Here is a 24565-nt window from a genome sequence, read left to right on the forward strand (position 1 = left end):
CTTCTACAATGTTTTGGATGTTGATGGGCCAACAACATCTCCCTTGAGGGACTAATTCCAGTATGTAGTAGAGCCAGGGGATTCAAAAGCATCTAAACTGCCAGCTGTGATAACATTGGATGTTTGAGTAATTATTCAACTGTCTGAACTAGGCTCCTACAATGTTATTGTTCAAGGTAACTCTTTTTATTTTTTTAAATTTTAAATTTTTTTTTTATTTTTTAGTGGGGCAATGAGGGTTAAGTGACTTGCCCAGGGTCACACAGCTAGTAAGTGTCAAGTGTCTGAGGCTGGATTTGAACTCAGGTCCTCCTGAATCCAGGGCCAGTGCTTTATCCACTGTGCCACCTAGTTGCCCCTCCAAGGTAACTCTTAAAGCTACCTGTGTTCCCTAATCATAATTGCTCTAAGAAATACTTTCTTAGATGAAATAAGAGAATCAACATAGGCATGTCAACACTGAAGGACCCAGAATTTCATTAGTGTAAGAATAAGCACTTGCATAAGAGAGTGACTTATAGTCTTAAATAGTTGTCTGAGGCTCACAAATGTTGAGTTATTTGCCATGATCACACAGATAATAGCTATCACAAAAAGGATTTGAACCTAGATCTTCTGTACTCAAAGTCCTGTCTTTACTGTTCAAACTGTCAACAGGATCACCAACTTATATATTTAGATACTTAATAATACTTTGTATTTAAGTACTTAATAAGCAAGTACTAAGCACTTTAATATTCCATTTTATCTTAACAATATCCCTACAACACAGATACTCTATTAAATGTTATCAAAATTTTTGATGAGGAGAGAACTAAAGCTTAGAGAATTTGAATGTCTTTATCAAGTTCATAACTAGCCAGTGATGGTAGGTATCTAGTGCTAATATGTAATGGCCAAATCTAAGGTTCTTTCTACTAAATTGTATTTCTTTTTTATTTTGAAAATTAAATTTTAAGGTACTATCTTTTCTATTTGCTACTACCCTCTATGAAATTGGGATGAAAACCTCAGAATAATACTTTTCAAGAGTATTCTAGACAAGTAGAGAGCCTATATCTCCACTCAAATATGTTGATTCCAATTGTGACATGTAAAGGACCAATCTTGATTTTTAACTTATTCTCATTCCCGACAAACAGACAAGATGGAGTTTTTGATCTCCTTAAATACAGATAGGCAGGGCCCCATCCTTTTACCCACCTATGAGGTTTGATATGATGGAAAAAATGCAAGAAAATTCATGAACAGACAAAGGGATGTATAGGAAGAGAAAGCCAAGATCATTAAGAGTATATTACCTGTAACAGCTAGGTGGCTCAGTGGATAGAGCACCAGTCCTGAAGTTAGGAGTACCTGAGTTCAAATCCGGCCTCAGACACTTAACACTTACTAGCTGTGTGACCCTGGACAAGTCACTTAACCCCAATTGCCTCACTAATGAAGAAGAAGAAGGAGAAGAGTACCTGCACTTTAACTAAATTATCTAGTAAGTTTCCAACCCCGGTGGCATTTGTGGTCTGGTTCTGGCTTTTCCAGAACCTTGATGAATGGTCTCAATACTATCCACATCATAAGATATTATGACATTGTCTCACAAAGGGCTGTTTTTATTCCTCTTTGTAGGAAGGAGATTGTAAGATGCTCATTCCAGGTACCTGTCTGAACTACTACTGGCTTATGAACACATTGACACCCCACTCCAGTTCTTCCCTTGCAGTGATGCAGTAGTTTCCTCTACTGCTGTGTCTTAAGTGGAGACAAGTCTGATTCTGTTGTAGCATTAACTCAATCTAGCAACAAGCATTATTCATTACTTACTATGAACCAGACATAGAGGAAACAAATACAAAAATGAACAACGTCTCCTTTTAAGCAGCTCAAATGAAGGGTCCAACAGCCCCTGACTTCTCCAGCTGCAGTTTAATGACTGCCATACTTTCTATCTATCGTGGTTTTTAAAAAATGTACCAGAAAATGAATTTTCCTCTATGGCATGTCCCTTTTAGATGAAGCTTCCATATAATGTGCTACATAACAGAATGATAGTGAGAAGACTAACAGAGTGCTTGATGGGATTGTGTTTACGATCAGAAAATATCTCCAACTAAAGTCCAGCCAATTTATGATTCAGTTTTGGGGTTATTTAATCCTATTGTTTTTCTTTCTCCCTTTACAGCTTCTCTGAACAATCTCTTATTAGGAACTTGAGAGATGAAATAGGCACCATGTTGGGTGAGGGAAAACTAGGTCAGTGGAATTGATTAACCAAGATTGAAAAGAAGACAATAGGTTGTACAGTAGAGAGAACATTACCCTAGGACCCATGAGACCCAGATCCAAATCCTGGCTCTGTTATGTACTATAGTAGGTTAAATATGATGAGAAAGTCTTTTCTCTTCTTTGGGCTTCAATTATTGGTAAAATAAGAAAATTAGCCAGGATGACTTCTGAGGGACCTTTAAGTACAGCATTCTATGATTTTGCAATTCTTTCTTAGAAATAATTAACAAAAATCAAATGTGTGTTATAAGAATTAGTCACAGTTTTGGAAAAGTAACACAGAAAAGAAACCTGTTTGAAGGCAGAAAAATATCAATTATATTCAACTTTAGAACAAAGTGATGAAAGCCCAAACAAAACCACCTACATTATCATCAAAACACATTGAAATGTAACTGAGCAAGTCAGCTTATTTTAATTTATGGAACTAATCTGACAATCCTCTTAAAGTTTATCTGACAATGTGTTATTAAGAGAGCATTGAAATGGTAACTGGAAGCAAATACTAAGACATTTTTTTGGCTGCAAATCCTCCAGGATGATGTGAATACCACCCATTTAATTCAAATGAATCAAAGGGCCATAACTTAAAAATCTTCCAAGTGCTAATCTCTTGTATGAAATGTTGGTTCTCCTGGCTGTCCTAGGCAAGATTTTTTTGACCATCCTCTTCTATACCCCTTACATCTCTTATCAAACCATACCTCAATTTCCCATTTCATTATAGATGCAAAAACATATCTTAGCACTCATTTTCCACATACCTAACACCCATCAACCTTCATGAAGGGTTATCAGTAATAGCTGCTGGTAAATGTTGATCAACTCACATTCTGAAAATAAATCGCATACTTATAAATTTAATTGGCAATATTCACATTTCCTCCATCACTTTCCCAAGTCTAGACATTTGCTGATTTTGTCTTCTAATAGCCAAGAAAAGAGATATGGCTGTTTTTCCCTTAATTTACCTAGTTAGACAACAAAATTTATTATATGTCTGATGTATGCAGAAAACTATATACTTTGTTCTGTGAGATATTGCAAAGGGCGGGGGTGGGGGGTGGGGGGCTGGAGTTGGCTGGTCTTTGTACTAAATAAGATTATGCTCTAATAATACGGAGTGAGTTACATGGATTTTCTAGTGGGTAGACTGGGCAAATTCCCATGTTAATGAGATCCTTATTAGGCATAGTTTCTTTTTCAGACTTGATAGATCACTCTTGTTGCCCATTCTTTCCTCAGAAGAATGGAATCAATCCTCATATGTGATTTAGGGTTATCAAAGCCTGTTCTCTTGTAGTTTTGTTGTGGCATGCATCATGCAACTTTGAAGGTGTAAAAGTTAGCAGTGCAGTGCCAGAAAGAAATCAACAGGGGTATAGAATTGACATTAGACAGCCCTTATGTTCCAGATCAACATATTTTGGTGTTTTAATTATCTTTATGTTCTTTTTTGTCTCTTTGTATGGATTGCATTTATGTCCTGGATCATGATAGCAGTGTATCCTTCTTAGGACTGTAAACCCTGTGTTAGCTGTTTATACTCTGAAAGAAAATATTTAGCAATCTTAGCTTTGACATTTTGTACTTCTATATAGAGTACTTACTTTCCTTGCAAATATACAAAGAGAAATCATGCTGCTAATGATAATTCAAGGGAAGACAACTTCCAAAGTGTCTTTGAAAAAGAACTATGAAAGCATGTTTAGTACTGTTTTAATTCAAATGAGTTTTATGATATTCAAACTCATATTTACTGTACTCTGACCACCCATGATATATAGTATATATGGTGATATATAAAAATTCTCTATTAATATCAAAATTAGAAGGGAGACAGAAAACTGGGCAACAATTTTTATAGACAATATTTCTGATAAAGGCCTCATTTATAAAATATATAGAGAACTAAATCAAATTTATAAGAATTCAAGTCATTCCCCAATTCAGAAATGTTCAAAGGATATGAACAGGCAGTTTTCTGATGAAGAAGTCAAAAACTATTGCCATATGAAAAGATGCTCTAAATCACTATTGATTAAAGAGATGAAAATTAAAACAACTCTGAGGTACCACCTGACACCTTTCAGATCGGATAATATGACAAAAAAGGAAAATAATAAATGTTGGAGAAGCTGTGGAAAAAGTGGAACACTAATGCATTGTTGGTGGAGCTGTGAATTCATCCAACCATTCTGGAGGGCAAGTTGGAATTATGCCAAAAGGGCTATAAAGCTTTTCATACCCTTTGACCCAACAAAACAACTATTAGGACTTTTCCCCAAAGAGATCATAAAAAAGGAAAAAGGACCTACAGGTACAAAAATATTTATAGCTGCTCTTTTTGTGGTGGTAAGGAATTGGAAATTGAGGGGATGCCCATCAATTGGGGAATGGCTGAACCAGTTGTGGTATATGAATGGAATGGAATACTATTATGCTATAAGAAATGATGAGCAGGTGAATTTCAGAGAGACCTGGAAGGACTTGCATGAACTGATGATGAGTGAGATGAGCAGAACCAGAACATTGTATCAACAACATTGTGTGTTGATCAACTGTGATAGACTTGATTCTTCTCAGCAATACAATGGTACAAGATAGTTGCAGGGGACTCATGATGGAAAGTGCTCTCCAAATCCAGAAAAAAAAGAACTGTTGAATCTGGATTTTGATTGAACCATACTATTTCTATTGTTTTTGTTGTTGTTTTTCTTTTTTGATGTTTTTCTTTTTTTGCTCTGATTCTTCTCTCATTACATGACTAATACAGAAATATATTTAATGTGATTGTACATATATATCCTATATAAGATTACTTGCTGTCTTGGGTGGGGAGGGAGGAGAGGGAGGGAGAAAAATTTGAAACAAAAAATCTTATAAAAACAAATGTTGAAAACTTACCTCTACATGTAACTGGAAAATAATAAAATATTTATATGGGGAAAAAAAGAAAGGAACTTATCTTGCCAGGTAATCTTCAGAATCTATCTAATATGATTAAAATGGAAGTGATTGAATTTCCTGTTGTGAGAAAATAATTACTAATAATGGATTTCTAGGGGACACCCAGAGATCAGTTTCAGTCCTTTCTCCCCCTGATTCCAGAAAGTTCATCTCTTGCCTGGGATGAGCCCAAGGGAACACATGGAATGGAGATAGACTCTTTTGCCTAGCTCAGTGAAGAAACACACCTAGATACTGGAATTTGCCCTTCAGAAATGTAGGTATGAAGGCCTGAGACCATGAGAAATTAGGGAGACATATGCTCAATACTTTACTGATATACAATATTACCTAATAATAAATGGTTACTGCCAAAACTGGTGAAATAGCAATTAATTTATAAGGTACAGTAGTACAATAATTTTAGGTAACACACTGTCATGGTCCAGCTAAACTGTTCAGGTTTTCCTGGCATACAATAATGAGGTCAGCATAATGGCTCTATAGACCTTCCATTTGGCAAGCAGCATAATACATTTTCTCTCTCACTCTTTCCTTCAGAGTCCCCCTGATGTTGAACTAGCTCTGGAAATGTGTGCATCAACCTCAACTTGTATGTAGATATCTCTGGAAAGTATACTGCCAAGGTAAGTGAACTTAACCACAGTATTCAAAATTTCTCTACCTGCTATAACCAATGATTTCATATTTGGATGGTGTGGTGAGATCCTCTGTTTCCCTGGTGTTGTCATGCCAAAAGCAGTACAAGCAGCAGAGAATTGATACTTCCTCTCTTGTATCTCAGGCTCAGTTTGCATTGAGTACACAATCATCTGTGAACAAAAAAGTAACACACCAATTCTCCTTCCACTTTAGTCTTGCTTGTAGCTTTTTCATGTTAAATAATTTACTATCAAGGCAGTAGCCAACCTTGATGTTGTTTTTGTCCTCATGGAAAGCATCTGAAAACATCTTTGAAAAAACCATGGTGAAAAGCATGGAAGTAAGCACACAGCCCTGCTTCACTTCATGGATTATTTAGAAAGCATGAAAGAATCATCCATTATCTATTTTTTATAATAAGTGACAATTATATAGCACTTTAAAGAGATTTCCTTAAAATAAACCCATGAGGCTGATTATTGCAACAACAGTAATAGATGACTTTTATATAGTACCTTAAACTTGACAAAGAATTTTCTTCACAATAGCCCAGCAAAGTAAGTACCATACATTGTGCCATTATCATCAGTCATTAATCAATTATCATAACTATTTCCCTCCATCCTATTCCCTTTCCATGATATCTGCTCTATTTTCTATCTTCCTTTACCCTATTCCTCCTCCAAAGTGTTTTGCTTCTGACTGTCCCTTCCCCTGCTCTGCCCTCCCTTCTTTCACCTCTCCTTCCTTATCCCCTTCCCCTTCTACTTTCCTGTAGGGTTAGATAGATTACTCCACCCATTTGGGTATGTAAGTTATTCCTTGAGCCGACTTTGATGATATTAAGGTCTTTGAGCTAATTTGGATGAGTGTAATACTCTTTCACTTTCCAACTCATCTCCCATTTCTTGCCCAACTCCACAGGCCCTTTCCCGCTCCCTCTATCCTATCTCCTAGTGTATTCATCTACCCTCTCAATTTTACCCCAAAGATGTCATCATGGGGCAGCTAGGTGACACAGTGGACAAAGCACCTGCCCTGGACCCAGGAGGACCCTAGCCTAAATCTAGCCTCAGACACAAGACATTCATCAATCCTGACCACACTCCCCCCACACACACACAAAAGAGAGAGAAACAAAAAATAAATGCTTTACAGTTATCATAACTTCATAATCAATTCCCACCTGTGCCCTCTGTCTAAATTTATTCCTATCATCTGCCCTATATACTCAGAAGGCTCTTATAATTTAGACATATCATCTTCCCATGTAGGAATGTAAACAATTTAACCTTTTAACATCTGTCATGATTTCTTTTTCCTATTTATCTTTTTATGCATCTCTAGGGTCTTGCATTTGAAAGTCAGATTTTCTATTAAGTTCAGGTCTTTTCATCACAAATACCTGAAAGTCCTCTTTTTCATTGATGTCCCATTTTTCCCCCTGAGAGATTATAGAAGTTTTTCTGGGTAGGCGATTTTTTGCTGTAAACTCAATTCCTTTGCCCTCTGGAATATCATATTCCATGCCCTTAAATGTAGAAGCTGCTAGATCCTGTGCTATTCTTACCATGGCTCCACAGTATTTGAATTACTTCTTTCTGGCTGCTTGCAATATTTTCTCCTTGACTTGGGAGCTCTGGAATTTGGCTATAATATTCCTGGAAGTTTCCCTTTTAGGATCTCTTTCAGGAGGTGATCAGTAGATCCTTTCAATTTCTATTTTGTCTTCTACTTCTGGAATATCAGGGCAACTTTTCCTGACAATTTCTTGGAAGATGGTGTCTAAAGTTTTATCTTGATCATGGTTTTCAGGTAGACCAATAATTTTCAAATTATTTCTCCTGGATCTATTTTCCAGGTAATTTGTTTTTCCAAGAAGATATTTCACATTGCCCTCTATTGTTTCTATTCATTTGGATTTGCTTCATTGTGTCTTGGTTTCTCATAAAGTCACTAGCTTGAATTTGTTCAATCTTAATTCTTAGGCAATTATTTTCAACAGAGCACTTTTGTATCTCCTTTTCCATTTGGCTTTTCAAGCTGTTGACTTTTTTCTCATGACTTTCCTGCATCATTCTCATTTCTGTTTTCATTTTTTCCTTTACTTCTCTAACTTTATTTTCAAAGCCCTTTTTGAGAACATCTATGGCCTGAGACCAATTCATATTTTTCTTGTAAGCTTTAGATGTAGGGGCCTTGATGTTGCTATCCTCTTCTGAGGGTGCACCTTGATCTTCCTTGTGACTAAAGAAGCTTCCACAACTTTCTCTGCCTGCTCATCTTGCCCATCTTTTACTGGAATTTTAACTCCTTAGTGTGGGGCCCTGCTTCCAGCTTATACTGTCCTAAGCTTCAGGGTGTCCCTGGTATTATAAATTAATGAGGGGCAATTTCTTCACTCACCTGGCCTTTTTTCTTTTCTGTATATAACCTCAGGCCAATTTGATAATTAATCAAGCATCACAACTTTGTGTGCTGTTAGTTATTAGCTCTGACAAACCTGCATCCCTCCCCCACCTGGGCCACCACAGCTCAACGTTTCTTCCTGGTTCCCTACTGGGGTAGGACATCCAAATCCCCCCTTAGCTCCTGTATACACCCCCATAGATTTCCCCCAGTCAGCCATTCAGCCCTCTCACCAGATGATGAGCTTAGTTCCAGAAGAGGCTAGCACTGCAGCTGATTTGGAGGCTGGGGGGGGGGGCGAGCAGCAGGGTAAGTTTCTCCATCACAGTGTGCTTGGGGCTGTATCTGTGTTGGTGTGATTGCAGGTCTAGACTCCATTCCCAGCCTACTCCCTCTCCTGCTGAACTTCCAAGCTATCTTTGGTTAGAAAATAATCTCAGCTATCTTTTTGTGAGTTCTGCTGCTCCAGGAGTTGTTTTCTGGCTGTGTTTGGAATTTTTTTGGAGTAATTGTGTCGGGAAGTCTGAGTGCTTACTGCCTTTCCTCCACCATCTTGGCTCCACACCCAAATAATCCATTATCTAAAACCTGTGAAAGTATGTCATACAAAGGAAGACAAAGCCTGTTACAAGGTAAATTAGAATTCCTATAATAAATGACTGAGGAGGGGAAACTGCATGGAGCAGTGGATAAAGCATGGGCCTGGATTCAGGAGTACCTGAGTTCAAATTCAGCCCCCAATACTTGATGCTTACTAGCTGTGTGACCCTGGGAAAGTAACATAACCCTCCTTGCCCTGAAAAATAAAAACAAAACCTGACTGACTGGTGGAGTCAAGATGGTGGAAGAAAGGCAGCAACTCACTTAAACTTTCCCCCAAAATGCTCCAAGTACCTTTAAATAATCTCATAAGATAAATCCTAGAGCAGAAGAACCCACAAAAGAACAGTGTAAAAATTTTTTCCAGACAAAGGCAACTTAGAAGCTTGTTAGGAAAGGTACCAGAGTGAGAGGGGAGCACAATCCAGAAAAGGCTGGGCCAGAATAGACCAGGCACCAACAAACAAGGATCAGGCCTTAGGAGCCAATGAATCACCAGTGGCAGCACCTGCTTTGAGAACTCTCAGCCCACAGATATTAATGGGCTAAATCAATGGTTAAAAGGAGATTACAAGTGTCTTTCCTGGCACTGAGGCAGGACTTTGTTGCTTTGTTCATACTGCAATCAATATTACAGTCTCGGGGTGAATCTCAGGCTGAGTAGAAGCACTAGTACACAGAAATTACAGCTGCAGTGGATCAGTGACCCTCCTTACATTTCTAGGCTGAAAAGAGGGTTTGTGGTTGCTCAGAGCACCGTCTAAGAGAATAGTCAACACATCTCTTCTTAGATCATACCACATTGGAAAAAATGAAAACATACAGGTCCCTAGAAGTATTTGTCAAAATAGCCACACAAAACCCCTGAAACTTGGGACAGAGTACCTGCTACCCCAGAAGCAGAGATCTACTTTAGCAAGGAGTTAAAAGTCAGGAAGTATGTAGGGGAAATAAGCAAATAAGAGAAAATTTCTGACCATAGAAAATTACGATGGTGACAAGGAAGATCAAGGAAAGCTCTTGGAGAAGATAACAAAGTCAAAACGCCTAAATCCAAAGCCTCCAAGAAAAAAATATGAATTGGTTTCAGGACATAGAAGGGCTCAAAAAGGACTTTGAAAATCAAGGGAGAGAGGTAGAAGAAAAAATGGAAAGAGAAATGAGAGTGGTAAAAGAAAATCATGAAAAACAAGTCAACACCTTGGTAAAGGAGACACACAAAAACACTAAAAAAAATGAATACTCTAAAAACATACTAGGCCAAATGGTAAAAGAGGTAGAAAAAGCCAACTAGGAGAAAAATGCCTTGAAAAGCTGAATTGTCCAAATGTCTCCCCTTTTTTGTCTCCCTTTTTTTGTTTGTTTTTGGAGGGGTAATGGGGGTTAAGTGACTTGCCCAGAGTCACACAGCTAGTAAGTGTTAAGTGTCTGAGGCCAGCTTTGAACTTGGGTACTCCTGAATCCAGGGCCAGTACTTTATCCATTGTGCCACCTAGCTGCCCCCTGAATTGTCCAAATGGAAAAAGAGGCACAAATTTTGCTGAAGAAAAAAACACCTTAAAAAGTAGAATTGATGAAATGGAAGAAGAGGTAAAAAAGCTCACTGAAGAAAATAATTCCTTAAAATTAGAATTGAGCAAATGGAAGATAATGACTTTACTAGAAATAAACAATAAAACAAAACCAAAAGAATGAAAAAAAAGACAATATGAAATATCTCCTTGGAAAAACAATAGACTTAGAAAATAGATCCAGGAGAGGTAACTTAAAAATTATTAGACTCTCTGAAAACGATGATCAAAAAGAAGATCCTAGACATAATCTTTCAAGAAATTATAAAAGAAAACTGCCATGATGCTCTTGAACCAGAGGATAAAGTAGAAATTGAAAGAATCCACTGATCACCTCCAGAAAAAGATCCCAAATGAAAACTCCCAGGAATATTATAGCCAAATTCCAGAACTCCCAGGTCAAGGAGAAAATATTGTAAGCAGATAGAAAGAAACAATTCGAGCATTTTGGAGCCATACTTAGGATCACACAAGATTAGCAGCTTTTATATTAAAATACCTCAGAACTGGGATATGTTATTCCAGAGGGCAAAGGAACTGAGACTATAAGCAAGAATCACCTATTTGGGGGAAACTAGGTGGTACAGTGGATAAAGCACTGGCACTGAATTCAGGAGGACCTGAGTTCAGATCTGGCCTCAGACACTTGACACTTACTAGCTGTATGACCCTGGGAAAGTCACTTAACCCTCATTGTTCACCCCCCCCCCGCCCCCCAAAAAAGAACTGGCTCAAAGAAGTATTAACATACATACTCAATTGGGTATAGACATCTATCTTACCCTGCAAGTAAGTAGGAGGGGAAGGGGATAAGAGGGAACATAGTAGATATAAGGGAAGGTAGATTGGGGGAAGTGGTAGTCAGAAGAAAACACTTTTAAAGAGGGACAAGGGTAAAAAGAGAGAGAAAATAAATGAAGCAGGGCAGGGAAGAAATAGGATGAAGGGAAATGCAGTTGGAAATAATAGACATAAAAAATTGAAGCAAATATCTCTGATAAAGGCTTCATTTTTCCAACATATAGAGAACTGACTCAAATTTATAAAAGTATGAGCCATTCCCCAACTGATAAATGATCAAAATGAATGGTTTTCAGATGAAGTAATCAAAACTACCTATAGCAATATTAAAAAAAATGCTCTAATTCACTGTTGATTGGAGAAGTGTAAATTAAAACAATTCTGGGGTACTACCTCATACCTATTAGACTGGCTAATCGAAACGAAGAGGAAAATGACAAATATTGGAGGGGATATGGGAAAAAAATGAGACATTAATTCCCTGTTGGAGCTGTGAAATGAATCAACCAGTCTACAGAACAATTTGGAACTGTACTTTTTTAAAAAATAATTTGTTACTACTGCACTTTATAAATTAATTGCTATTAATTGCTATTTATATATTAATGACTATTACTCCAGTTTTGGTAGTATTTATTATCAATTAATATTGGATATCAGTAAAGTATTGACCTTGTGATTCCCTAACTTCTCATGGTCCCAGGCCTTCATGCCTACATTGTCCTAAGAGGAAGAGCATGCACCAAGAGAGAGTGTTTAGAGCCAAGAGAGCAGGTCAAAGAGAGTGACCTTCATCTTTTGATAGAGGCAAGTCATTATACATTGATCAAAGCTAATTGGTTAGCATCATTCAATTCCATTGGTTGACGTCACTTGAGGGTGGTCTAAATTAAAATGAACTCTACAGATGAGATAATACATTTGCAAAAAGCCCACAAAGTCCAGTATCTCAGTGTGGTTTAATCTCATCAGTTCACTGAGCTATACAAAGGAATCAATCTGCATTTCTTTGTTCCCCTGGGTTTGTCCCAGGCAAGAACTGAACTTTCTGGTGGGGGGGGGGGGACTGAAACTAATTTCTGGGTCCCTGTAAGAAATCCATTATTATGGTGCTTTGTTTTTTTTGTGTTTTTTTTTTTGGCAAGGCAATTGGGGTTAAGTGACTTGCCCAGGGTCACACAGCTAGTAAATGTCAAGTGTCTGAGGCTGGATTTGAACTCAGGTACTCCTGAATCCAGGGCTGGTGCTTTATCCACTGTGCCACCTAGCTGCCCCCAGAAATCCTTATTAATAAATTATTTTCTCACAGGACCATGCCCAAAGGGCTTTAAAACCATGCTTACTTTTTGACCCAGCAATACCACTACTATTTCTAATATACAAAAATAGATAAAAGCCAAAAGGTAAAAGACTTATATGTACAAAAACATTCATAGTGATGTAGGAGGCAAAAAGGGTTAACAGACAAACTTAAAGACCCAGACTCTGATTTAGATCTGATCTCTGAGAGGGCTTCAGTCACCAGCTCTGAAAGGGATTAATGGATAATTTAAGACTTGAGCATTCATTAATACAAGTCAGGGCCTAGGTTCTTGTTACCCCACATTAATCACCACTCATAACAAGAACATAAAGAGGCAGGTCACTGAGACTTAACTATAACAAAGACATAGAGACAGGCTATAGAAATCCTAACTGATAAATGTTAATATCCAGAAACTAGGCCAGAGAATGTAAAATACAGGGACAATCTGACCTTGGTAAGTTGAGGTAACGTGCAGAAAAGACCAAGTTTGTCCCCAGATTCACCTTATGACATTTAAACCCCCAAAACACACCTCCACAAAAAAAGTACCTGCCTCGGGGGTTGGCTTAAGCCTTCAGGAACTCCAAATTAGGATAGGTCCTCCCCTGTACCTCTCTAAGGTGGAGATTATTATAATGGGGCTAATAATTCAGTTTATACATACTATAAGTATAACTGTCTTTTCTTTCCCTTTTCAAGAGACACCTCCATGGTGCTCTCCCAGTGGTCACCTACGGTATTGCAATAAAACTTGGGAAACTGAGTCACTGAGTCTTGTAATTCTTTTGGGATGACTCACAATCAACCTGATCAATTAATTCCATCCCACATCATTAGCAGCTCTTTTCTGTGGAGAAGAATTGAGGGATGCCCATCCCTTGGGAAATGGTAAACAAATTGTGAGCTGATGTAAGGTGAAATGTACTGCATTCAAAGTAACAGCAATGCTGTAAGATGGTGAATGACCTAGACATTCTCAGCAATTCAATGATCTAAAATTATTATGAAAAATGTTATCCATCCCCAGAGGGGTAAAAAAAACTGATTGTGTCTGAATACAGATTGAAGCATATGATTTTTACTTTCTTGTTTTCCTTGAGAGCTTTTTTGTCTTTTTTCTTTCACAATATGAACTATATGGAAATGTTTCCTATGACTACACATGTATAAACTATATAAATTGCTTGCCTTTTCAAAGTGGTATGGGTGGGAAGAAAAGGGAGAGAATTCAGAACTCAAAATTTTAAAATGGATGTTAAAAATTATTGTTACATGTAATTGGGGTAAATAAACTACTAAATAAAGCTCTATTTATAAAAAGAAATATTAAAAAAAGAAAAAAGTGATTTAAGCATATTACAATGAATTAAAATTATTTTATAATCAAAATGAGAACAATTTAGGAAAGAATTTAAATATAAATGATAGTTATTGGGAAGAAAATTTAAATACAATTATTAACAATGCAGGTTTTACATTACCCAAACATGTTCCTTCAAAATTATAATAAAACCAAATTAAAGTTTCCATGGCAAAAGAAGAAAGAAAATCCCAAAGATAAAAATGGAAGAAAATTACCTCATATCCCAAATGACTGAGCTGGAAAAGAGGTCAAGGAATGAAAAATTAATAATCATTGACAACCTGAATGTCATGATAATAAAAAAGATACCTAAATATTATATTCCTAGAATTCATGAAAGAAAATTGTTCAAATCACTTAGAACCAGATGGCAAAGTGAAAATGGAAAAAAAAGACACTATCTCCTGAAAGAAATCACAAAAGGAAACACTCTAAGGAACATCGCAATCAAAATCTAGAAACTTTTAGATCAAAGTAAAAATGCCACAAGCAGGCCAAAAAAGAAAGAGTGCTGAAGAACCACAATAAAAACAACGAACATTTAATATTCTAGAAGGTAAAGAATATATTCTTACTACCAAAAATTACTTACCCAGAAAAATTGACTACAATCTTAGAAATAAATGAATCTTTAGTGATGAAATAAAAGACTTCCAAACATTCCAGATGAAAGTTTAGAACCAATTTGAAATTTTGCAATAATAATATTGATGAAAAGAGAAATAATTTTTTCTTTCTTTCACTTTTCTTTTTTTCCTCCTCCCTCTATCCTTCCTTTTCTTCTTGTTCTCTACCTCCTCCTCCTCCTTCACCACCTCCTCCTTGTTCTTTTTCTCCTCCTCCTTTTTTCTTCCCCATCCCCTCAGAGCCTAATACAGTGCCTGGAACATGATAGGTATTTAATTTAATTGACCAAGAAAGAAAAAAAAAGTGCTGTTTTAATTTATAGATTTGGAGTTGCAAGGGAACCCAGAGGTCAAGTAAACAACTCCCCTCATTTTACAAGTGAGAAATTGAAGCCTAGAGAGACTAAGTGACTCACTGAAAGTCACACAGGTAGCAAGGGTAAGGGGCTAGGATTTAAACCCAGGTGCTCTGATTCAAAGCCAGAACTCTTTAAATGGTATCATACTTTTGAAAACTTAAATATTATTTCTGACTGTGGTGGGATCAGGGAAGCTTTTGTACAACTGAAAGGATTTGTGATAAATATAGTAATACTAGAAAATCACTTGGTAAAATTAAAAAAAAATACTTTATAGTTTACAAACACTTCGACAACCATAAATCCATTAAATCCTATTAATACCTTCCCCATCCCCACCTCCCTCACAGTGGTAGGCTAAGCAGGAATTATTTCACTTACTTATCAAATGAAGAAACAGACTGAGAGGGGAAGTCAATTGAATTCCATTGCCCAACAACAAATGAATAATAAGTTGCGGAAACAATTTGATCCAATCCTTCTGACTCCTAGATCATCATCTTTCCTACTAGTAACAAGCTTCCTCTCATGCACATAATTTAGTCATTTGCATTTGTTCTCATCTTCTAATTATTACCCTGTAGCCTAATCTTGTTTCGAATCCTAGAAAATTAGTATCAGCAAAAGAAACATTTGGACTTGTCATATTCCATTTTCAAATTACACTAAACCATGTTTTAAAATCTACAAAATAAAAAGAGCAAAAAAAAAAATCCTACCACAGACCATTGAGTGACAGACATGTCTGGATGGAAAGTGGCAGCTGTTTAAGTAAGAATAGCCCTGCTACATCTATGAACCAATACAGGAAGTAACACAATTTCTTCCCCCTCCCCCCACCCTCTAAAAGTCAATAGAAATCCTTTGATTGGAATACAGTTTCCCAGATCTAAATTTATAAATGTTCAGGGCTCCATTTCATAGTGAGTTCAAAGATGTGAAGGAAGATTTTTTTTTTTTTGCCTTGATTAGGGTGGGGTAGTTGGATAGGAAATCAGAGATAAGATAGGAAATCAGAAATAATCTGTATAATGAAGGCCTTTCCTTCAGATAGTAAAAACTGAGGCCCAGAGAGGCAAAACAACTTTCCAAAAGTCACATAGCTGAGCAAAGGCAGAGTTGAAATTGGAACCCAATTCTACTTTCTTTTAGGCAGGGACTCCTTTTAGCTTGATATGTATTCCCCAGAATTTAGTACCATACCTGACATGAAGGAAGAACTTAATAAATGCCCCACTGACTTCCCGGCTACTGTTCTTTATGCTACACCTCTCCTTTATACTATACTGATCCCCAAACCTTTCATATCCCCAGCCAAAGACACTATAAATCACCGTCGTCTCCTTGATTCTCTCTTATTTTTAGGTTTTTGTAACACTATTCTTTTCCATTTCCCCTCCTACTTGATTGCCTGTTCCTTCCCTGTCTACTTTGTTGGATCTTCATCCATATGATTCCTCTCCCACTGTATTCAGCAAATCTGATCCCAACTACCCACTTTCAATAAACTCCCATGACTTCCTATGTCCTCTAGCATCAAGTATGAAACCCTCTAATTGGATACTGAAGTCCTTTATAAGCCAATCCCTTCCTACTTTACCAGTGTTTTTATAATTTGTTTCTCTCCACATACTCTTTGATGCAAAGGCTCTGGACTTCTTGGTATTCCTTGACTATAACACTCCAGCTCCCTATATAAGTCCCATTGTGATTAATTAAAATGCAACCTAATTTAAAAACATTATTGACTGCTGCTTTATGGCATCATGTATTTTCTCAAACATAGGTTTTAATAATGCAACTACTATTGAGGTATCTTTGAAACCTCTTGATTAAAAGAAAGGGATTCTCATGCTTAAGGTTGGGATTATTTTTCTTGTGGTTAGTATCACGGATAGGAAACGTCTCTTAAAAACATACTGCTCCAGATAAGCCAATCAGGGTATAGTTTCCCTTGACAAATACTGGAGAAATATGTATAAATTCTTATAAATCATTTTTCTATCACAATATTCCTTATCATTTTATCAGAGAAAACAACAATTATAATATTACCTCATGTTAGAGTTTACAAGGTTATAACTTTGCCTATGTTAGTTATATTCAAGACTAGTATTTTCCTGATAAGATATGAGAGGCTCCTTAATCTTATCTGCAAAAGAGTTACAAATCACATTTTAGGTTGGTTTTCTTCACACCAGATTTGTGCCTGTGGCTTATCCCAGCCATTTTATATGAATTCACTATGTATCAATCTCAGAGAATGACACTTTCTGGTCTTGTCTGCAGATTCTTTAGGAGTTCTCATTAAATCAATATTTCTGACTAAAATTAATGTTTAAAGATTTGACATTATTAAAAAAGTTAAGGAGACAATGCTATAAAGTCCTGCTGGGGAATGTAGGACCTTTGGAGTAATTGATTCTTATTTAGGGGCTTGGGTTGCATTATTAATGTGAACTAAGGCACAGTAGCCACTTCTGAGGATATTGGGAAGAGAACAGAGACAACCAGCAATAGGAAATACAAGAGAACCACTAGGTTTAGAAAAGGGAAGATCCAGTCTTTCTCTGGATGGTGATAAGGGAAGATATACAATATAAAGGAAATAGAAGGAAGACCACATATGGTGGGGGAGGGATACAGTGGCATCTGTCGCTGGTTTGCAAAGGTACTTGGGAACTTGTATTTGCTGTATTAATGTATATAATGAAGAAGCTTGCTATCAAGTAACAGTGAAAATCAGATTTGAGAACAAGAACATATATCTATATAAAACACAACAAACTATATCTATGATCTCCTGTGGCTTCTATGACACCACTCTCTGCTGGTTCTCAACTTAACCTTTCTGATTGTTCCTTCTTAGTCTCATTTACTATTTCTATCACCCTCTCCCAATGTATGGGTCTTACCCAGAAATCTGTCCTGAGTTATTTTCTCTTCCTTTTCTTGGACCCTCTTTTCTAATAACCACTATGACTTCTTCCTTAATAAACTCATTTGTTTCCTTTGGATTAAATCATGCTTTCTATGCTAATAGTCCTAATTCTGTAAATGTAGTCATAATCTCTCTCTTTGACCCAAATCCTGCATTGCATCTGCCTGCAACAATCTCATTCTGGATTTCCAGTAGCCAATTCAAATAAGTAATCTGACATGAAAGTCATTATCCCTCGAGCCCTTCACCCCCTCAATCTGCTCCATACATTCCTATTTCTTTTCAGAGCAGTACTGTCCTTCCAGTATTCCAGATTATGAAGTCATCTTTGTCTCATCATTCCCTTATCCCACCCTGATTCAATCAATTGTGAAATTTTAGTAATTCTACTTACAGAACATTTCTTACATTCAGTCCCTTCTCTCCATTTACATGATCATCTCCCTAAATTTGCATTCCTTCTTGTCAGAACTCATGCTGATTATTCTCAAATATACCTTCTTCCCGGCCCCCAATTTCTCTGCTGACGTCCAAATCTCACTTTCCCAATTGCTTTCAGACATATAAAGCTGTATCTCCAGTAGACATTTTAAACTCAGTATGTCCAAAAGAGAACTTGTTTTTCCCTCTGTGATAAAATAATGGGATTTGGCAGATGCTGGGGCCCCACCTGAAGACTGATGTGAATTGGGTGAGACTTAGATACTGACTGAGAACCTGCTTAAGATCGATCGAGACCATGCCTGGCTGACCCTGAGTGGTCTGTTGTTCTCAGAGACTGTGACTTCAACATCAATAGGAGACCACCCTCAATCAATCAGCTTGAAGGACCTCCCCTTTTAGGGAGGGAGACAGGAAGTAGGAAGGTGAGGCTCACTCCCTGGATCTCTCTCTTTTTGTCTGGGACTTCTGCAGGTGGCACAACTTCATGTGGGCTGCTAGGGAAAGTCAAGGTTTTCTCTCTGGCTATACTGAATAGATCTAAGCTAGGGTTTTCCATTTAAACAACACACCTCTAAGTTTCCCCCCAACACCTACCTGGTGACTATAGAGGATAACACCAATCTCTCACTCCCTCAGGCTCACAATCTAGGAGTGATCCTGGATTTATCTATCTCTCACTGCCCTTTCCCCTATGTCCAAGCTGTTGCCAAGGAGCTGTCAATTTCACCTTTGTGATAATGCTTGAATATTCACCATTCTTTCTTCTGATAGTTCCACCACTCTAGTTCAGACCCTCATCATGTCAGGTCTTGATTATTGCAAGAGCCTTCTGCTGGGTATGATTGCCTTAAATCTCCCCCTACTCCATCCTCTTTTTTAGCTAATAAATTTATTTTCCTAAAGTGTAAGTCAACCTTTAAACCTCCCTTCCTTCTTCTACCTCCCACCAACTTGAATAAAGTCCAGTGACTTCTATGGCCTTCCCAGGATCAAAATCCAAAATGTGCAGTTTGCTATGCAAAGTTCTTCAATAGTCTAGCCCCCATCAATTTTTCAGTTTCCTTACTCTCTACCTCCCCCAACATATACTTTTCATTTGTAGCATCCACTGGACTACGGATTGTTCCATGAAATAAGATGCTCCATCCTCCATCTCAACTTTAAGTATTTTCTCTGTCTATTTAAATATGCCTGGAGTGTTCTCCTCGCTTTCAACTTCAAATACGACTTCCCTGGAATTCTTTCAAATCATAACTAAAATATCACTTTATTGGAAGACTTTCCCAAACCTCTTAATTCTAGTGCTTTTCCTCTATTGTCTCCTATTTATCCTGTATACAACTAGCTTTGTATATATTAGTTTGTGTACTATCTCTCTCATTAAATTCTAAACTCCTTGAGGGCAAGGACTGTCTTTTGTCTCTTTTTGTATCCCCAGTGCCTAGAACAAAATAGGTACTTAATAAATGTTGATTGATTGATTCTCGATTGAAAGAAAGATATGACCAAGTTAATTCCTCTGTTCAAAAATTTTTTGTGGCTCCCAATAGTATTCAGAAAAAAAATAAATTCCATAAGTTTGCATTTAATACCCTCAACAATTTGGCTTCCCTATACTTTTACCATCTTGAATCATATTAATCCCCCTCACATATAATTCAATGAATCAGCAATCATACTAACTTGTTCCTAAAGTGTACTTTTGCACATATTTTCCTGAATTCCTAGAGGTATTCTTTTCTCATTTTTACCTCTCATAACTCTGACATTCCTTCAACATTCATATTAGATAACATTTCATCCATGAAACCTTTTCCTGATTCTCCAATTATTAATACTCTTTATCTTCTCAAATTGCTTCCATTTACTCTTTTCTAAGCTTGTATACGCTCATTCTACCTCCTCTTCCCATAGTAGAAGGTAAGCACTTAAAAACAGGAATCTTCATTTTTTAATTATCCCCATATCCCCAGTGTTTTGTATATATTAGATACTTAATAACTACTTCAAGTTATCTTTTAGAGGAAGAAAAAACAGTATGTAGCAGAGAAAATTCTAGACTTATCAGGGAAAGATAAAGAGGGCAGAAACTAAAGTTTCCTAAGATTAGGAGTAAGAAGGTAATTCATCAAAAGGAGAAGGTGGTGTTTACCACCCTAAAGCTGAATGTAATAAATGTGGACATTATATATGTAATAACATTTCTTCTCCAGGGACCAAGACTCCAATGATTGAAGGAGGCAACTGAAAATGGCAAGTACAAGGTGAAAATGGAGGGTTCATGTAGGTTAAAACTGCTTTCTTGAGATCATTTGGAAGACAAGAAGTGATGAAAAACCACGACAAGACCCAGGTAGAAGGGAATCTTTACATAAAAAAAATTGCAACCTTTCCAAAGATGATCAGACCAATTCCGATGATGTAATGATGTCATATCACTTCAAAATTCCTAGGAAGTGGGGGGAATACTCTTTTAAAAAAAATTCTTGTGTGTGTGTGTGTGTGTGTGTGTGTGTGTGTGTGTGTGTGAGGCAATTGGTGTTATGACTTGCCTAGGGTCACATAGCTAGTAATAATTAAGTGTCTTCAGACCGAATTTGAACTCAGGTCCTCCTGAATCCAGGGCCAGTGCTCTATTGATTGCACCATCTAGCTGCTCCTGGGGGATACTCTTATTCTCCATTTTTAACAGTAGAAAATGAATCTTATTGCCACCAGCTACCAAAACAAGGCCTATTGCCTCTCCAGATTAGTTGACAATATTTGCATAATTTGGTATCTCTGGAGAGACTGGAGCTGAGGAACCTAAGCATAGTTCATCCAAAAAGAAATAGCATTGTGTTGTTAAAGGGGTACTAGACCTGAGTTCAGTAGAAAGGAAGGGAATTAATATTTATATAATGCCTACTAGGTGCTGGACACCATCTCAGTACACTTTTACAAATATTATTTCATTTTACCCTCAAAACAACCTTGAGAGGCAGGTGCTATTATCATTCCAATTTTATAGTTGAGGAAACTGAAGCAGAGGTTCTGTTTTGCCCAAGGTCACAGAACTAAGTGCCCAATGTCAAATAGAAATGAAGGTTATCTTGAATACATATTCAGGACTCTATTTACTGTACCACCAATTGCCTCAATAAAATTTTGTCTTAGGTATTTATTTACTAACTGTATGAACATAGATAAGGCAACTCTTTTATAAATATAGTTCCCAAAGCTGTAAAATATGCTACCTATCTTGTAGAGTTTTTGTGAGGAATATATTCTATCTACATACAAAGATTGTTGTAGAAATTACTATGTTAAGATAGCTAGACATACTTGGATGCTCTGCATACTTTATAATTCTTTAGAATATCCTATTTTCTCCTCTAATTTCAGAAGCATCCAATAAGTGTCTAAAAATAAAAATTTTTTTAAATAGTCTTTGCATTCAGGAATTTATATTATCATTCTTTAATAAACACCTATATGATACAGATAATTTTTTCTAGTAGCAGGTTTTGGAGAAAGGAAAGAAAAGGTTAGAGAAGAAGATATGCATTTATTAGCATTAACAAATTTGGGGTGGTGACACTCCTCTCTAGTCTCTACTCTTCAATCACCAACCTTTTCCACCTCTCAAGATTCTTCAGCCTTTTCCATCTTATGTAAATAACAGTTCCTGAATTCTCTGAAAAGACCTTTGTCCCTTTATCCCCTCCTCTAATAGTCCTACCTAGGACTACAATTTATTTATATTTGGTCACTTTCAGTTTTATTAACGTTTTCTTTTTATATTTCATACATTTACAGATTACTCCTACTTTATGAGAAGTCTCTTTTTAACAAAACTTTTATCTGAAAATACATGCAATGTTTCACATCAATATCACCACATTTATTTAATGAATGGAAATCTATTTTTTCTCCCTCTGACTCTTACTAAAAATCTTGTAACAAATATTCATAGTTAAAGAAAAAAATTCCCAACAACTGCACATAAAAATATATCTCTCATTCTGTACCATAAGTCTATTCCCTTTCTGTTATACATAGCATGCTTCATCACTAGTCCTATAGAATCATGAATGGTATTGTTTTAAAATAGTTTTTACACCTTTCAAAGTTTTTTTTTATTGCTTTCACTATTTTGATGCTGTTTTTGTTGAGTTGTTTCAGTTATGTTCAATTCTTCATGATTTCCTTTGGAGATTCTTGATAAAGATATCAAAGTAGTTTGTTATTTCATTCTCCAACTCATTTTAGAGATGAGGAAACTGAGAAAAACAGGTTTAAATGCTTGTTTAGGGTCACACATATACTATATGAAGTCATATTTCAACTGAGGTCTCCATGATTCTAGTCCCAGGGTTCTATCCACAGTGCCACCTAGCTGTACTACTCTAGCACTTGCCAAGAAAACCCCAAATAGGGTCATGAAGAGTCATACAAAATGGTAGTCCTTACATAAGTAGTTCTCCTAAGTAGTTGATTTGATTCTTTATTCATAAACTATTTCATGGAAATCCCAGTACATCCATGCTCTTTTCTATTATGGCCTTCTTCTGACCTCTCCAGACTTTATGTGTTGTCATCCCTATTTATAATTTAAGTTTCTTGATGTCAGAGACTATATATTTTGCTTGTGCTTGTATTTCCATTGCTTAGCATGGTGTCTAGCACACCATAGGCTATAAATAAACTAAGTGATATTGAAAATTGAAGTTCTATAACTGAGCTGTTGAAAGTCTGACAATTTAGTCCAAGTTTTGGGAAAAGTGAAATGGCAGATATTTATAGAGTATGGGGTTCACCTCTGCTTAGGGTTGAACCAAACATCTATGAACTTTTGAAGTTGTCATCAGATCTTAAACTGGAACATTGTAACTTTGGACAAGTAACTTAATTTCTTAGGATCATTGCTTCATCTGGAGTGAGTTGGGATTTAAAATTAATATTTAAGTTTCCTTCCAATTACAACATCTTATGATTCATGCTTTCCCATGTCAAAAAGAGATTGTGTTGAATTAAAATGATTTGACCCAGTAAGATGCCCCATGTTGTTAAAGCAAGGTATTTGCCTGTACCCAAAAACTTATTTAGAAGAGAATAATTAGAACCTATTCTGCTGGATAGTCATGAAATGCTACACAATGATCAGATTTCACACCCAGTCATGCCAGAAGTACTATTACCTCTAAGAAAACTCTTAGAGGCAGGCAGATATTCTTCATTGTCAAAAAGTAAAAGATTCCCTCACAGAGGGTCCTTAGAAAATACATGATTGCTCTTTGGACAAGTCCTACCATGCTTACATATGTAATTTAGTTGCTTTAGTGTATTCAACCTTCTTAATTCTCTGAAAGACAGTGAGTTATATTAGAATAACTTTGAACCTAGAATCAGGGACCCTTGTGCAATAGAATGGGATAGTGGAAAAAACTTTAGAGTAGTTGGAATGCAAATTCTAGCTCTGTAACTACCTGTGTAACCTTGGGCAAATCATTGAAATTTTCTGGGCCTCAGTTTCTTATTTAAAGTTCCTTCCATATCCTACTTCAGATATATGTTAGCTTTGTGATTATGGAAACGTCAATTAACTATTTACAGCTTCACTTTTCTTCTTTGCATATAAGTAGAATACTACTACTTGCATTTTCTTTGTCCCAGAGTTGTGAGCAATGCATTAGGCAAACCCGAAAGTACTATAAAAATGCGAGGTATTCGTTGCATATACTGAAAAATTTATTTATGTTGGTTTGGTATAATGAATTGTTTTCTTTTTCCCTTTCATTTCTTTTTTATTCATTGTTATAAGAGGTGGCTATATGGGTATAGAAAAAAAAGAGTTATACTTGAACATGAAAGTGGTATTAAAACAAAATGTCAATACATTTAAAATGTTTTTTTTTTTAAACAGGAAATATACATTTAAAGAATTTTCAATGGCTTGGCCCAAGGTGGTAGAAATAATTCCTATTTCTTAGTGGGAATACTTGTTAACCCATACTGATACCTTTTTTTTTTTTTGGTTTGAGAAAGAAAGATAATTTGGACAGATAATACGAGTTAAATCCTCTGAGCCAAAATTTAAGAAAGATGAATGAAAGAGCAAACCTGAAAGCAAGGAGATCTATCAGTCAGAGATGGTAGGTATGCATCATTTTAATTTAACAGTTTGAAGATCTGAGGAAGAAAAGAAAGAAATAAGGGACTCTCACGCCATTACGTATGATGTTGGCATAGAATAAGGGTCAGGGAATTC

This window comes from Dromiciops gliroides, chromosome 2 (genome assembly GCF_019393635.1).
Source record: "Dromiciops gliroides isolate mDroGli1 chromosome 2, mDroGli1.pri, whole genome shotgun sequence".
NCBI classification, from domain to species: domain Eukaryota; kingdom Metazoa; phylum Chordata; class Mammalia; order Microbiotheria; family Microbiotheriidae; genus Dromiciops; species Dromiciops gliroides.